This window comes from Pseudophryne corroboree, chromosome 5 (assembly GCF_028390025.1).
Source record: "Pseudophryne corroboree isolate aPseCor3 chromosome 5, aPseCor3.hap2, whole genome shotgun sequence".
Classification (NCBI taxonomy): Eukaryota; Metazoa; Chordata; class Amphibia; order Anura; family Myobatrachidae; genus Pseudophryne; species Pseudophryne corroboree.
The window spans coordinates 43,376,682-43,394,611 of NC_086448.1; positions in this window are offsets into that span (position 1 = coordinate 43,376,682).

The window sequence follows — 17,930 nt, forward strand, 5'->3', positions numbered from 1 at the left end:
CTAGCAGACGCAGTACGGTGGTCCACGGCTGTAGCTACCTCTGTGTCGTCAATGCTCGTCCATAATTGTATACCTACCTGTGGTGGGTTTTTTTTTTCTATCTTCTTCATACTAGTAGTTTAGGAGTCTGCTGACAGTGTCCAGCAGGTCCGTCATTATATTATATATACCTGCAGTAGTGATATATATATATTTTTTATATCATTATCATCTCTATACTAGCAGACGCAGTACGGTAGTCCACGGCTGTAGCTACCTCTGTGTCGTCAGTGCTCGTCCATAATTGTATACCTACCTGTGGTGGGGTTTTTTTTTCTATCTTCTTCATACTAGTAGTTTAGGAGTCTGCTGACAGTGTCCAGCAGGTCCGTCATTATATTATATATACCTGCAGTAGTGATATATATGTATTTTTTATATCATTATCATCTCTATACTAGCAGACGCAGTACGGTAGTCCACGGCTGTAGCTACCTCTGTGTCGTCAGTGCTCGTCCATAATTGTATACCTACCTGTGGTGGGTTTTTTTTTTCTATCTTCTTCATACTAGTAGTTTAGGAGTCTGCTGACAGTGTCCAGCAGGTCCGTCATTATATTATATATACCTGCAGTAGTGATATATATATATTTTTTATATCATTATCATCTCTATACTAGCAGACGCAGTACGGTAGTCCACGGCTGTAGCTACCTCTGTGTCATCAGTGCTCATCCATAATTATATACCTACCTGTGGTGGGTTTTTTTTTTTCTATCTTCTTCATACTAGTAGTTTAGGAGTCTGCTGACAGTGTCTAGCAGGTCCGTCATTATATTATATATACCTGCAGTAGTGATATATATATATTTTTTATATCATTATCATCTCTATACTAGCAGACGCAGTACGGTAGTCCACGGCTGTAGCTACCTCTGTGTCGTCAGTCACTCGTCATCCATAAGTATACTAGTATCCATCCATCTCCATTGTTTACCTGAGGTGCCTTTTAGTTGTGCCTAATAAAATATGGAGAACAAAAATGTTGAGGTTCCAAAAATAGGATCCACTTCCACCTCGTGCTGAAGCTGCTGCCACTAGTCATGGCCGAGACGATGAAATTCCATCAACGTCGTCTGCCAAGGCCGATGCCCAATGTCATAGTACAGAGCATGTAAAATCCAAAACACAAAATATCAGTAAAAAAAGGAATCGAAAATCTAAAATAAAATCGTCGGAGGTGAAGCGTAAACTTGCCAATATGCCATTTACCACACGGAGTGGCAAGGAACGGCTGAGGCCCTGGCCTATGTTCATGGCTAGTGGTTCAGCTTCACATGAGGATGGAAGCACTCAGCCTCTCGCTAGAAAAATGAAAAGACTTAAGCTGGCAAAAGCACAGCAAAGAACTGTGCGTTCTTTGAAATTACAAATCCACAAGGAGAGTCCAATTGTGTCGGTTGCGATGCCTGACCTTCCCAACACTGGACGTGAAGAGCATGCGCCTTCCACCATTTGCACGCCCCCTGCAAGTGCTGGAAGGAGCACCCGCAGTCCAGTTCCTGATAGTCAGATTGAAGATGTCAGTGTTGAAGTACACCAGGATGAGGAGGATATGGGTGTTTCTGGCGCTGGGGAGGAAATTGACAAGGAGGATTCTGATGGTGAGGTGGTTTGTTTAAGTCAGGCACCCGGGGAGACACCTATTGTCCGTGGGAGGAATATGGCCATTGACATGCCTGGTGAAAATACCAAAAAAATCAGCTCTTCGGTGTGGAAGTATTTCAACAGAAATGCGGACAACATTTGTCAAGCCGTGTGTTGCCTTTGTCAAGCTGTAATAAGTAGGGGTAAGGACGTTAACCACCTCGGAACATCCTCCCTTATACGTCACCTGCAGCGCATTCATCATAAGTCAGTGACAAGTTCAAAAACTTTGGGCGACAGCGGAAGCAGTCCACTGACCAGTAAATCCCTTCCTCTTGTAACCAAGCTCACGCAAACCACCCCACCAGCTCCCTCAGTGTCAATTTCCTCCTTCCCCAGGAATGCCAATAGTCCTGCAGGCCATGTCACTGGCAATTCTGACGAGTCCTCTCCTGCCTGGGATTCCTCCAATGCATCCTTGCGTGTAATGCCTACTGCTGCTGGCGCTGCTGTTGTTGCTGCTGGGAGTCGATGGTCATCCCAGAGGGGAAGTCGTAAGACGACTTTTACTACTTCCACCAAGCAATTGACTGTCCAACAGTCCTTTGCGAGGAAGATGAAATATCACAGCAGTCATCCTGCTGCAAAGCGGATAACTGAGGCCTTGGCATCCTGGGCGGTGAGAAACGTGGTTCCGGTATCCATCATTACTGCAGAGCCAACTATAGACTTGATTGAGGTACTGTGTCCCCGGTACCAAATACCATCTAGGTTCCATTTCTCTAGGCAGGCGATACCGAAAATGTACACAGACCTCAGAAAAAGACTCATCAGTGTCCTAAAAAATGCAGTTGTACCCAATGTCCACTTAACCACGGACATGTGGACAAGTGGAGCAGGGCAGACTCAGGACTATATGACTGTGACAGCCCACTGGGTAGATGTATTGACTCCCGCCGCAAGAACAGCAGCGGCGGCACCAGTAGCAGCATCTCGCAAACGCCAACTCTTTCCTAGGCAGGCTACGCTTTGTATCACCGCTTTCCAGAATACGCACACAGCTGAAAACCTCTTACGGCAACTGAGGAAGATCATCAAAGAATGGCTTACCCCAATTGGACTCTCCTGTGGATTTGTGACATCGGACAATGCCAGCAATATTGTGTGTGCATTAAATATGGGCAAATTCCAGCACGTCCCATGTTTTCCACATACCTTGAATTTGGTGGTGCAGAATTATTTAAAAACGAGAGGGGCGTGCAAGAGATGCTGTCGGTGGCCAGAAGAATTGCGGGACACTTTCGGCGTACAGGCACCACGTACAGAAGACTGGAGCAACACCAAAAACGCCTGAACCTGCCCAGCCATCATCTGAAGCAAGAAGTGGTAACGAGGTGGAATTCAACCCTCTATATGCTTCAGAGGTTGGAGGAGCAGCAAAAGGCCATTCAAGCCTATACAACTAAGCACGATATAGGAGGTGGAATGCACCTGTCTCAAGCGCAGTGGAGAATGATTTCAACGTTGTGCAAGGTTCTGCAACCTATTGAACTTGCCACACGTGAAGTCAGTTCAGACACTGCCAGCCTGAGTCAGGTCATTCCCCTCATCAGGCTTTTGCAGAAGAAGCTGGAGACATTGAAGGAGGAGCTAACACTGAGCGATTCCGCTAGGCATGTGGGACTTGTGGATGGAGCCCTTAATTCGCTTAACAAGGATTCACGGGTGGTCAATCTGTTGAAATCAGAGCACTACATTTTGGCCACCGTGCTCGATCCTAGATTTAAAACCTACCTTGGATATCTCTTTCCGGCAGACACAAGTCTGCAGGGGTTCAAAGAACTGCTGGTGAGAACATTGTCAAGTCAAGCGGAACGCGACCTGTCAACATCTCCTCCTTCACATTCTCCTGCAACTGGGGGTACGAGGAAAAGGCTCAGAATTCCGAGCCCACCCGCTGGCGGTGATGCAGGGCAGTCTGGAGCGACTGCTGATGCTGACATCTGGTCCGGACTGAAGGACCTGCCAACAATTACGGACATGTCGTCTACTGTCACTGCATATGATTCTCTCCCCATTGAAAGAATGGTGGAGGATTATATAAGTGACCGCATCCAAGTAGGCACGTCAGACAGTCCGTACGTATACTGGCAGGAAAAAGAGTCAATTTGGAGGCCCTTGCACAAACTGGCTTTATTCTACCTAAGTTGCCCTCCCACAAGTGTGTACTCCGAAAGAGTGTTTAGTGCCGCCGCTCACCTTGTCAGCAATCGGCGTACGAGGTTACTTCCAGAAAATGTGGAGAAGATGATGTTCATTAAAATGAATTATAATCAATTCCTCCATGGAGACATTCACCAGCAGCAATTGCCTCCACAAAGTACACAGGGAGCTGTGATGGTGGATTCCAGTGGGGACGAATTGATAATCTGTGAGGAGGGGGATGTACACGGTGATGAATCGGAGGATGATGATGAGGTGGACATCTTGCCTCTGTAGAGCCAGTTTGTGCAAGGAGAGATTAATTGCTTCTTTTTTGGTGGGGGTCCAAACCAACCCGTCATTTCAGTCACAGTCGTGTGGCAGACCCTGTCACTGAAATGATGGGTTGGTTAAAGTGTGCATGTCCTGTTTATACAACATAAGGGTTGGTGGGAGGGCCCAAGGACAATTCCATCTTGCACCTCTTTTTTCTTTCATTTTTCTTTGTGTCATGTGCTGTTTGGGGAGTGTTTTTTGGAAGGGCCATCCTGCGTGACACTGCAGTGCCACTCCTAGATGGGCCAGGTGTTTGTGTCGACCACTAGGGTCGCATATCTTAGTCACACAGCTACCTCATTGCGCCTCTTTTTTTTCTTCTTTGCGTCATGTGCTGTTTGGGGAGTATTTTTTGGAAGGGCCATCCTGCTTGACACTGCAGTGCCACTCCTAGATGGGCCAGGTGTTTGTGTCGGCCACTAGGGTCACTTATCTTAGTCACACAGCTACCTCATTGCGCCTCTTTTTTTTCTTCTTTGCGTCATGTGCTGTTTGGAGAGTATTTTTTGGAAGGGCCATCCGGCCTGATACTGCAGTGCCACTCCTAGATGGGCCAGGTGTTTGTGTCGGCCACTAGGGTCGCTTAGCTTACTCACACAGCTACCTCATTGCGCCTCTTTTTTTCTTTGCGTCATGTGCTGTTTGGGGAGTGTTTTTTGGAAGGGCCATCCTGCGTGACACTGCAGTGCCACTCCTAGATCGGCCAGGTGTTTGTGTCGGCCACTAGGGTCACTTCTCTTAGTCACACAGCTACCTCATTCCGCCTCTTTTTTTTCTTCTTTGCGTCATGTGCTGTTTGGGGAGTATTTTTTGGAAGGGCCATCCGGCCTGACACTGCAGTGCCACTCCTAGATGGGCCAGGTGTTTGTGTCGGCCACTAGGGTTGCTTAGCTTACTCACACAGCTACCTCATTGCGCCTCTTTTTTTCTTTGTGTCATGTGCTGTTTGGGGAGTGTTTTTTGAAGGGCCATCCTGCGTGACACTGCAGTGCCACTCCTAGATGGGCCAGGTGTTTGTGTCGGCCACTTGGGTCGCTGAGCTTAGTCATCCAGCGACCTCGGTGCAAATTTTAGGACTAAAAATAATATTGTGAGGTGTGAGGTGTTCAGAATAGACTGAAAATGAGTGGAAATTATGGTTATTGAGGTTAATAATACTTTGGGATCAAAATGACCCCCAAATTCTATGATTTAAGCTGTTTTTTAGGGTTTTTTGAAAAAAACACCCGAATCCAAAACACACCCGAATCCGACAAAAAAAATTCGGTGAGGTTTTGCCAAAACGCGTTCGAACCCAAAACACGGCCACGGAACCGAACCCAAAACCAAAACACAAAACCCGAAAAATTTCCGGTGCACATCTCTATTTAAAACAATGGGGGTCATTCCGAGTTGTTCGCTCGTTGCCGATTTTCGCTATGCTGCGATTTGTTGCTAAATGCGCATGCGCATGGTACGCATGCGCTAAGTTATTTTACACAAAACTTAGTAGATTTGCTGGTGTTCGTGACGTGCTTTTCAGTCGATCTGCTGATCGGTGAATGATTGACAGGAAAGGGGCATTTCTGGGTTGGTAACTGAGCATTTTCCGGGAGTGTGCTAAAAAACGCAGGCGTGTCAGGGAAAAACGCGAGAGTGTCTGGAGAAACGGAGGAGTGGCTGGCCGAACGCAGGGCGTGTTTGTGACGTCAAACCAGGAACTAAACGGACTGAGCTGATCGCAATCTAGGAGTAGGTCTGGAACTACTCAGAAACTGCAAGAAAATATTTAGTAGCAGTTCTGCTAATCTTTCGTTCGCTATTCTGCTAAGCTAAGATACACTCCCAGAGGGCGGCGGCCTAGCGTGTGCAATGCTGCTAAAAGCAGCTAGTGAGCGAACAACTCGGAATGAGGGCCCATAGCTGTAAAATATTAAAAACCGGTGCTGTAGAATCAAAGAATTTTATTCAGGCACATTAGTCCTTACTGCAGCGGATCTCTCAATTCCTTATCTTTACACAAATACCAGAACCAATTTCAGAAGCCAGCAATCATTTTTTTTTAATTTAACACAGCTTGCAAAAGTACTATAGGAAAATTTCATCCCCATAAGACCTTCTTATCTTTACATTTATTCCTATTCATTTGTACTATGTTCTATAAGTTAATATTTGCTGTCAAAAACTGTATTGTAGGCAGCGATTTTATGGCTGTAGGTGAGACCTGTAGATTGAGTGCCTACAGGCTGACAGTCTAATAAGACAATGCCAGGAACTGTTTCTTGCCTTAGACAATGAACACTTAAAAATAAGTCATAAAGTGTATAGTGCAGGGATTTTATGTTTCATATAATCTTTGCAAGCACAGTTCTAAATACTTACAGTATGTTCTCGGAGGGTTTTATCAGCTGTTTTATTTCAGCCAAGACTTTTATCGGCTCTTGTCCCTTGTGTGTTATGGCACATTTACCGCTGAAAACATCTAGTTAACTCTAAACTATCTATCAATTATGTGGATGCTTACTAAAGACATGTTAACCCCAGTTTTAATTTTCATTTTGTTTGTCAAATAAAATAATCAAAGAGTAACATAAAACTGTAGTTTTGCTGTCATCAATGACCTGGTTTCTGCAGTAGTGTTATTATACCTGAGCAAGCTACACTCCGCAATCAGAGAGCCTTTGTTTTTGTCCCTGATTCAAATGTCCTTATCTCAGCTGTCCTCTAATGTGTATTCAGTATTAAATCAGTATTAAAGCCTCACAATACAACTGTTTAGAAATCAGTCTAGGGGATGAGCTGGGTGTGACATCATTTGGGGTGTACTTTGCAAGAACCCAGTCAAGGGGAATGAGTGGTTAGGAAAAAGGAAAAAAGGGTTAGGCTGAAATTAGGCTTTCTGCTAATTTTGTGCAAAAATAGCAGTGTCAACATTGTGACTTCTGACATTCACAATGTCGGTAGTTTAAAAATGTTGAACACCAACCCATCCGTTGTGGGGCCGATTACAGCTGCACCATGCTTGCAACCTCATGTGACAACAACAAACCATCCTACAGCACAAATAATAGTCCACATGTAAGTAAATAGCATTACATATATATATATACACACACAAACAGGTTGAGTATCCCATATAAAAATATTCCAGAATACGGAATATTCCGAAATATGGAATTTCTTGAGAGTGAGATAGTGAAACCTTTGTTTTCTGAAGGCTCAGTGTACACAAACTTTGTTTAATGCACAAAGTTATAAAAAATATTGGCTAAAATGACCTTCATGCTGTGTGTATAGGTTGTATATGAAACATAAATGCGTTCTATGCTTAGACTTAGGTCCCATCGCCATGATATCTCATTATGTTATGCAATTACTCCAAAATTCGGAAAAATCCGATATCCAAAATACTTCTGTTCCCAAGCATTTTGGATAAGGGATACTCAACCTGTATATATATATATATATATATATATATATATATATATATATATGCAGGGAAGCCAGCAGGACGGCACTCACGGAGACTGGGTACGTTTAACAAACTGACAGCTGTAGCTGGTGTAAAGTCAACGTTTCAGAATTTACTCTTTTTTCAAGAAGTCTCAGTGAGTGCCGTCCAGCTGGCTTCCCTGCATATTCAGTGTGTCTAGGTCGGGCACCGGAGCATGTTGTGATTTACAGTCAAGTGGAGTGCCGAACACGTCTGTTCTCTATATTTATATATAGATAGATAGATAGATAGATATAGATATATATATATGTATATATAGATATATATAGATATATATTAGCAGAATTTGATATTAGAACGGGTGTAGTACGGCTGACCGGCGGTCTCCTGATCGCCGGTCAGCTTACCGACGCCGGGATCCCGGCAGCATACCGACATCGGGATCCCAGCGGGGAGGGACGAGTGCAGCAAGCCCCTTGCGGGCTCGCTGTGCTCGCCACGCTGCGGGCTCGGTGGCGACCTGCGGTCGCCACGGGTTCTGTTCCCACTCTATGGGTGTCGTGGACACCCACGAGTGGAAATAGTCCCTGTTGGTCGGCATGCCGACCATCGGGACAGTGACCCGTCGGGCTGGTGGAGGAGGTCATGTGACTGTCGGTCAGCTGACCGGCGGTCACATGAATACCACCCATTAGAACTTATGGTTATAGATTCAGTTGATTTTCCCAGGAAATAGACAGCAATCACATTTTTCTTTTCCTACTGGACCAATTCAAAGACCAAATGAAAGAGTTACTGTACGGGACGTGTAGCAGTTTTGGTGTTTGTAATTATATTACAGCACTTATTGTTTACATAATTTTACATTTAGAAATATTTGTTATTACACCTGTAAGTACAAAGTGGCGAGTTACTTCTCTTTCCACTTTCATTCTTCTTCTTCTCTAGAGTTTGTTCTTTACCTGGAGTTGGGTTCTACCTCCTGAAGCCACTGCCATATATTTTGTGTTGATGACTATCCCAGACTTCCCATCACTAAGTTAAGACCATTGTTTCCTGGACACAATATCCACATATGGGTTTGACTGAGTCTGGACTGTGCAGGAATCTTCCAACAGGCCCAACAGCTACTGTATGTGATGCAATCTGATGGTGCAAGCACCACCTTCTATGGGTGGGCGAGCCAACACCTTTACCTCAACTGACATAGTGAAATGCTGTGAAATTCTATGTTTCTGCTCTCCTGCTGCATATTGCCCAGAAACAATGGCGAGATCGCACGTGGTCTGTATGACTGAAGCCAGCACATGTGTCTAGAAAGTTGGCATTTATCAAGTCTCCTTAGGGACCTAAATAATAAAGTGCAGTGCCTCCATGACAGTGATAGCATCTTGCTGTTCCCTGTATGTAGCGCATTCTCCTAGCTCAAACGTTTTGCTGTTAGCTGCCTCTCCCGACTCTTGAAAATAAATTGCTACACCTAATTTGTGATGTTTTAAGGCATTACTAACTGTGTTATACAGAACGTATGCTTACATATGCAGTTTAAGCTGAATGGAGTGAAATGGTGCATGTGGCACTTGTCAACTTGCACCATCATATGGTGTGCTGTTCTGAGGTTTTAAGTCCTGGGTGGATGGCATTCCACTGAGGTTAGGTCAATGATGGTGGAGTGCATTGGCCCGCAATTTGACTCACCACTTCTTAAAAGTGAAGCATCCTGAGAAGAGGACCATTGCATTTACACTGGAGAGTACATGGGGTTGTAGATAAAATTGTGAGCTGATCATATGAGAATATCAGATATCAGATTGACTTCTTGCACTATAAAGTTGGTGCAAAGATGCACTGATAGTAATGATAGTTACTTTCACAAGTGGAGGGATAGTGGCACTGTGGCTGCATAGATACATGCAACTATAAATATGGTTGAAGATCTGCATTTATTTCCATGCATGCAAAGTGGACGACTTGTGTAGTTATCTGAATCTGCCCCTTTGAGTCAATGTAAAATGCTTTTTCTGGACAGTGCATAAAGCAGAGTGTAGTGAAAGTTTACACTCTGCAAGCATCCATCAGTAGGAATGAATTGTGGGGAATCCTTAGAATGAGTGTAGAGTTTATAGCCAATTGTGCAATCCAGTGCGTTTCAGATCAATAGCTTTCATCCCTGATAAACTTTGTAAGAAATGCTTGTGTTAAATTAATGGACAACAGGTTATTAACTATTGTTTCTGCTTATAATTCTTATCAGTATTACAATCCACGTAGGAAATTTTGGGCAAGTTCTGCTAATCTTCATCTTTCCATCCATTGTCCCTTTCAAAGAAGACCATGGCCAGTATTTACTAAGAATCCGAGTTTGGCCGATTTGTGTTTTTTTTTTCTAAGTCCCAATCCGGGAATTCACTAAGCACAAATCTCGGCAGTGTTTGGACTATTCGTAATGGTTTGAATGACAACGTTCACAAATACGAATGAATAGACCATCGGTCAAACGCGGCTGTTATTACATAGAATACGGGAATTCACTATTCATTCGTATTTGGGTGTTAGTCTCTGAGTGCTCAAATGCGGTCATATTTTTTTGCGATTCGTTAAAAAAAGCAGCAAAAAAATAGACCTGCTTTTTTCAGTCGTGTTTACATGTGTTGCAAATAAAAAATCACTCACACCTGAATAAGGATGCCTATAAAAGGATGTTAGGCCCATTTCAATACACCTACACTCTGAAATGGCAGCAGGACTGTGGGCCAGTGATCTTTTGTGTGCTGTGGGATTCCTTAGACTCAGACATCAGCCTGTAAGTACCCAGGGCCAAGAAAGTGAACATGGTCAGCAGGTTGTACAGGTTCCGCGGAGGCTGCGCAGGCCTTGTTTTTTTAGGGGTCATTTAAACTTGAACGCATTGTCTGATGATAAGTTCATACAGATGTTCTGTCTAAATCATAACAACATTTTCCGTCTGTATGACCTTGTCAAACTGGGCCTAGACCCTGAGACAGAACGCTCTCGCTCTGTCTCAGGCCTGCACAAACTCCTGGCTGTGTTGCACTTTCTGGCTACTGGCAGCTTTCAATCTGTGTCTTGGGATGTCATAGGAATCTCACAGCCCTCATTTTCCAGAATCTTAACACAGGTGATGTATACCTAACTACCTCTTCTGTTTTGTGTTTGTTTTAATTTCTCGGTGGCCAGTTCTATCCTAAAATCTCATGTTTATTGTTCTTTAAAATATACACACAGGTGTTGGCTGTTTTGCAGCCCCACATCGAGACCTCAATCTGCTTCCCTACCCAGGAGTCTCAGTGGCATGCCATCAGGGTAGATTTCTATGAGCTGGCTGGCATGCCCAATGTGCTTGGAGCCATAGATTGCACACACATTCAGCTGAGATCCCCTAGGGGCAGGCAGCACATATATACGAATCGCCATTTCGAACACTCCACAAATGTGCAGGTGGTTTGTGATGCAAATCTCAAAATAATGAGTGTTGTTGCTGGTTACCCTGGGGGCTGCCATGACTCCTTCATCCTCAGTCAGTCATCCCTCTTTGATAAGTTTGAGGATGGACAAATGCCAGATGGATGGCTGCTGGGTATGTAATTTGATATGTGTAGGCCTGCGTATACTTTGTCCAAATACAGGTGCAGATGTATTAACCTGTAGAAGGCATAAGGAAGTGAGAAACCAGTGATCTGTGCAAGGTGATAAAGGCACCAGCCATTCAGCTCCAATATGTAAATTAACATTTAGGAACAGATTGTCTGCTGCCTTTATTACCTTGCACATATCACTGGTTTTTCACTTCCTTATGCCTTCTCCAGGTTAATACATCTGCCCCACAATGTGTTACTTATGTGTTGCTGTATCTTAACAAGAATCACATTACTATATCTGTCTTTTAGGTGATGGAGGATATGGCTGTTTCTCTTGGCTTCTAACTCCATTGTCCCGACCTGATACCCCTGCTGAACACAATTACAATCATGCACATAAGTCCACGCGGAATGTGATAGAAAGATGTTTTGGTGTGCTGAAATCTAGGTTTCAGTGTCTGGATAAGTCTGGTGGCCTTTTGTTGTATAGTCCCTCCAAGGTGACTCAAATTGTGTTCTGCTGCTGCTTTCTTCATAACATGTGTTTGCAACAACATCTGCCACATGTTGAGGAGGAGGAGGAGGAAGAAAGCAGCCAGCAAGCAGAGGAATTAGAGACATCTGGTGATACTTGGAGTACAGATGTAGGGAGGCAGGTTAGGCAAGAGATCATCACTCGCTATTTCTAAGGTAAGTTTGGTTTGCTTATTTCATTTGTTGTGTAATCATAAATAGATGTTTTGTCATTTTTATTTCCAAAACCAATACTCAGAATGTGTCTGTCTCCTTGACACATACAAACATACCCTCGCTTTATGAAAAACAAATGTCGCATGTGTATTGTGTGTATTTTTAAACACAAAATAACAGATTATGAGTGGCATGCATTGTCTGGATAAGTGATAGTAAACTTGCAGTGCTAATTTCTTACAAGCCCACAAAATCCATTTAGTATTTCACTTTATCATTGTGTGTAACATCCTAATGCACAAGTTCACAAACTCGGCCCTCAGGACCACACACAGTGCATGTTTTTCACGTAACCCAGTAGAAGCACAGGTGTATGAATTACTCACAGACATGTGTTAAAAGGTTCACAGGTGGAGCTAATTATGTCACTTGTGATTCTGTGAGGAGACCTGCAAAACATGCACTGTGTGGGTTCCTGAGGGCTGAGTTTGAGAATCTGTGTTCCCAAAAAACACTCCTCAACATATAATATGTTAGCCTTGAGGAATACATGTGTCCCTGTGTGTGATGCACCATCATATTTTAGACACACAAACTTACTGTAATCAGGAATAATTTATTTCCGAATGTTTGCTGCAGTAAACTTGATGATGTGTAAGTAAATACACAGTTTGCCACATACATACATTATTATACACATTCTTTGATGTTTGTTTAAAAAGTACATATTTGTTTGTTTCAGCATCATGTGTAATAACATTCTTACTAATTTTGAACACACACAAACATGTCCCAATAATACTGACATTTATTTTGTCAATGAATTTTTAAAAATTCCAAGCCAACATATTAAAAGCTTTTTACGCAACTCAATTGTGTTCTTCTTGTAATGTTGTATAGAGAAGAAAGGTAAAATATGTATCAATAACATTGTAATTTGGATTGTCTGCAGGAAAAGAGAATGATTAGAATCTAGAAAGAGTAATGATTTGAAAAAAATCAAGTGGTCAGTTTACTTCCTGCTCAAGACATTCTGCCTGGCTGCCAATTATTGTGTCTGCAGGAAAAGAGAATGATTGGAATCTAGAAAGAGTAATGATTAAAAAAAAATCAAGTGGTCAGTTTACTTCCTGCTCAAGACATTCTGCCTGGCTGCCAATTATTGTGTCTGCAGGAAAAGAGAATGATTGGAATCTAGAAAGAGTAATGATTAGAAAAAAAATCAAGTGGTCAGTTTACTTCCTGCTAATATGTATGTGCGGCTCTATCAACATTTCCCTCCTCCAATACCAAAAAAAAGTTATTAAAGAATAAATGTGCATACAAATTTTATGTTGTGGTTTTTACCACTTAGAATTAATGATGTTGTAAAAATTGTCAAGGAGCTAAGTGTTATATATTTTTTTTTAAATACACATAATAACTATTTTGAGTTACTTATCACAAATGTCTAACTTGTATATTTTTTACTATTTTTTTGGTGGCTGCTTGTCCTGCCCTTTGCCTTTAGCAGTGTCATGTTGGCGTGCTCTGGTGGAGCGTCTTGGTGGTGATGAGACTGGCGTGATATTTGGAGTAGTCGTACCAGAACTGCTGCTTGTTTGCTGTTGGTGCATGCATCTGAGTGTTTCATTCAGGTTAGTGAGGGTGGCATTGAGTTCACGTGTAGCAGTATTTTGATTGTCTACTATTCTGAATAAACTTTCATTAATCTTTAGATTGTTTGAAAAATGTTCATATAACTTTGCTGTTGTCTGTGCTGTTCTTCCATTAGTCTGTGCTGTTCTTCCATTAGTCTGTGCTGTTCTTCCATTATGCACTGTAAGTTGCCCATGACCTGTGTAATGTCTGTACGCATGAGTACCATGGTATTGCCTATTCTGGTTGTTTGTTCATTTTGTCTACTCAGATTTCTTGAAATTCTTCTGAGGTGAGATGGTAGGCTTGCAAACATTTGTGTCTGCCTATGCAGGCAATCTTCATTAGTGGCCTGCTGTCTAGCCCAAATGGACCAAAACACCTGATCAGGGCCTTGTGTTCCTGGAGTTGTTGGGCTGTGTTGTGGTGGTGGTGGTGTGCTTTGCTGTGGTGGTGTACTCACAGGTGCTGGGGGGCTCATTCCTTATCTTAATGTCTGCATTTCTAAGATGTTTGTCTCCTCCATGTCACTGTGTTGCTGTTGTTGTGGAGGGATGCTGTTCCCAGGACTAGCAGCTGAAATGTTAAACAAATCTCCGTTAGCTAACCATATGTTTAAGAAATGTAAACAAATCACTACACATGGAACACATGTCATTCACTGTTGCTTTCAACTATTCTGCCTAGCAACATCATCACTCATAGCTTAATACATACATATGCCTGTTTGTGGCAAATGTGTCTGGTTACTTAATTGTGAAAGCAAACACTTTAGTTTAATTGTAGCTCACACATACTCCACCATAAAAACACATTGGAATCCATAATGTGTTACCTTATAGCTTTGATCAAACAAACATAGTAATGTTTTTATATGTATTTTGCAATGTTACCTCAAACACACATGTTAAATTTGGAAAAACAACCTTACTTTTTTCAATTAAAAAAACATGCTTTTTTGTTGCAGCATCTTACACACAATGTCATACAGTATGGCTCAAGTGGACATACATATCTTTACTGGATGTGGACAAGGCCATTTAGCTAGGATTCCATTTCAGCTTTTACTTACTGCGGTAAGTATCTAAGTTTTTGATGTGTTTTGCCTTAATGCGGTTATGAAAATTTTTGATTACGTTCTAAAAATTGTTACATTTATTTCAGTTTGCTACTCACAATCAAGATGAAGGGAGTGTGGATGACGTCTTGGAGGTGTGTCCAAAATTTGGAGTGGGGGACAGAACATACGGACGATAATCTTCGTGACGGGGTAGCCTGCTGTTGTTGGCCCGGGACATACGACCTTGCTTTCTTTTCGGACACAGGTTTTTTGTGGTGATGTCTTCCAGAAGTGCCACTTCTGCTGCTCCTTACTTCTTTTGATGGACCTTTTAATGAAAGTGCAATTTTGTTATGGACATTCCTTTACAAACATACCCTATACTACAATGCACACTTTACCTGCTTCCGCAGCGTCATCATCATCAGATGTGATAGGAGTTACTGGCCGACGAGTAGTACTGCTTTTTTCAAACACTGTATAATAAAAAAAAAAAAATATATTAATGCTATTGTGGATACATCCACCCATTATGCTTATAAACATTTTTTATTGAAGAAATGCTTGGTTTTTTTTATAAAAATAAAATAAGGACCGGAAAAAAAAAAGTGTCCAGTAGACATATGCACTATGGCAAAATCAACACAGGAAAACATGTACAGGACACTGACATAGGCCACAAGTAAAAACAAAAAACATTAACAAGCAAAAACACACACATCTTCATTTTGTATTGAAATGATAAATATTACAGATGCTATATATAAATTGCTCTGTGATGTGGCACTCCAAACACACATTACCACTATATGAGCCAAACCAAAATGTCGCAATATTTTAACAATTACACTGCAGTGTGGTGTCACGGTACAAATACAAGCTAAAAATGAACAATGAAATAGTGTTATTTGGTTTAAAAACTTTACATTATCTAATAATGACATTACACATGTAAGTGGTTTCCAAACCACTTTCCACTACTCCAGCCTCTAACATGACAACCACTGTTTTTTAAACATTGCACATGGATCACAAAAATATACAACATAGTCACAATTTTTAATTAAAAAACGCACAAAAGGAAAACATTATTGCAGGACAATTCAGAAACACACCAAGTCCAAAGTACACATGCAAAATATCTTTCAGAAAAACACATGACATACAATAAAGTAAAATGTTACATTGCCTTTTGTATAAAACATTAACCAAAACAATGTATTTGCTGACACACACTTGAAGATGGGAGTAATATGCAACGTCACATGACACACATTTAAAAAAAAAAGAATGTAAATGCAAATACACATGCTCACCATTCTTCCTGGGCCTATCTGAATCCCGGACATGGGTTGCAGAGACAACTTCAGGAGGTATTACACTCCGCATGGGCTCCTCATACTCCAGATATCTTGCAATATAGGGCTGCCCACCACCGGTTTTCTGAGCCGACTTGGCCTCCTTGGCCATTTTGGACTTGACACGTCTCTTTCTGTCATAGTACCGTTTGCGGCACGTGTCCTCCGTCCGCTTGACTACCCCCTCGCTATTGACAGCAGCAACAACTTTCGCCCACAACACGTCTTCCTCCGTGTTGGCACCTTGGCGGACTCAGGCCCAAGTAGCTGCCGCTGATACTTCATCAGCTCACGCACCAATGCCACATTTTCAGCAAAACTAAACTTAACATTCCGCCCAGTCTTAGTAGTGGTGCGTGGCTGCGGAGCTGTCTGACTGTCACTATCACTGTCACTTGAGGCTGCTGCAGCAACCTCACCCACCTCCTCCACCTCACTAACCTCACTAACACTCACCTCCTCCACCTGACCGACCTCCCCCCTCTCACTCACACCCTCCACCTCTGAGTCACACATAATTGTGTGTCTAAACAGTTAACACAGAAAAATAAAATGACAAACAACACACTCCTCCACTACCACTACACAACTCACACACACACACACACACACACACACACTGACAAGGGACTATAAAAAAAATAACTTGGACTAAAAATGAAACAAAACCACAAAATACAAGACAACAAGAATGAAAAGACAACTTTCAAACACAATACCACACTCAGAAATCGCTACCAACACTCCTCACCAAACCACAAATTCACCTACCTCCACAGCACAACCTACTTCCTCCTCACCACTAACTAAACCCATGAGGTGCGGACGGTTTGGGGCGTATTTATTAGTGATGAGCGGGTTCGGTTTTACTCGGTTTTACTCGGTTCTCAAAACAGAACCTTATGGGCTATCCAAAACACGTGACATCCGTGAGCCAATAAGATGCCGTTTTGAGAACCGAGTAAAACCGAGTAAAACCGAACCCGCTCATCACTAGTATTTATATGGTTGCGCACAGACACTCCTACCAACTGAAACACAACCAATCACGAACGGGGATGAAAATTGAAACTGAAAGTGAGAATGCGGCCGCGGAAAAAAAAAAACCCCTGCCACGTTTAACTTAGGAAAAAATCCAGCAAATACAACAGAAACACGTACGCAAACGACAATGACGGCCGTAAATGTCCCAAAAAAAAAAATGACTGGCATCGACATCGGAAAACACGAAAGCCATAAAGTCGAATGCTTCGTAACTTTGCGTATATGGATTCAAAAAGTTGCATGAAAATGCACCCGATACTAAACGAGTTTAAACACTACACAAACCGACTCAAACACGAATATTAGTAAATATTGCCCCATGCATCTTGGGATTGTCAACATTTTGACTGTCCCATACTGGGAGATTTTGACAGATCCCCACTTTATGCTTTAAAATATTCAGTATGGTTATATATTGGAATGACTTCAACCTAAACAGGATGTAGTTATGTGACTGGAGGTATCTGTAATATTTCTCCTTTCTCAAAAAGACTGCAGTTAGTCCAGTTTGTGGCTGAAAGTCTAGTTCATCACTATATTAAGCCACTAATTCATGTAACGTCAATTTAGTACATGTTAGAGTTCTGAAAATGACAGCATTTATAAATTATGTAAGGCAGCTGCCTAGCACAGCAATTATATATATATTGCTATATTGTTACATATATCATAACACTGTGACAGCATCCTCCGTGAAAGGCAATTATAAATTACCTATATGGCTGCCAGAGCTTGCTGTATTTTGTTCATTAAATGTGCCTGGAAAGTGTTTTATATTAAGGAAACAAGCTAAGAGATCTTGATGTGATTGAAATATATTGTATAAATGGATTTAACAATCATATATTGAAATAATTATGTATTTAAGGAGTTTCCATTTTCTACATTCAAATTAAAACATATGGTAGTTTTACGTACAGGTTGTAAGTTTAACATCATAAAGCT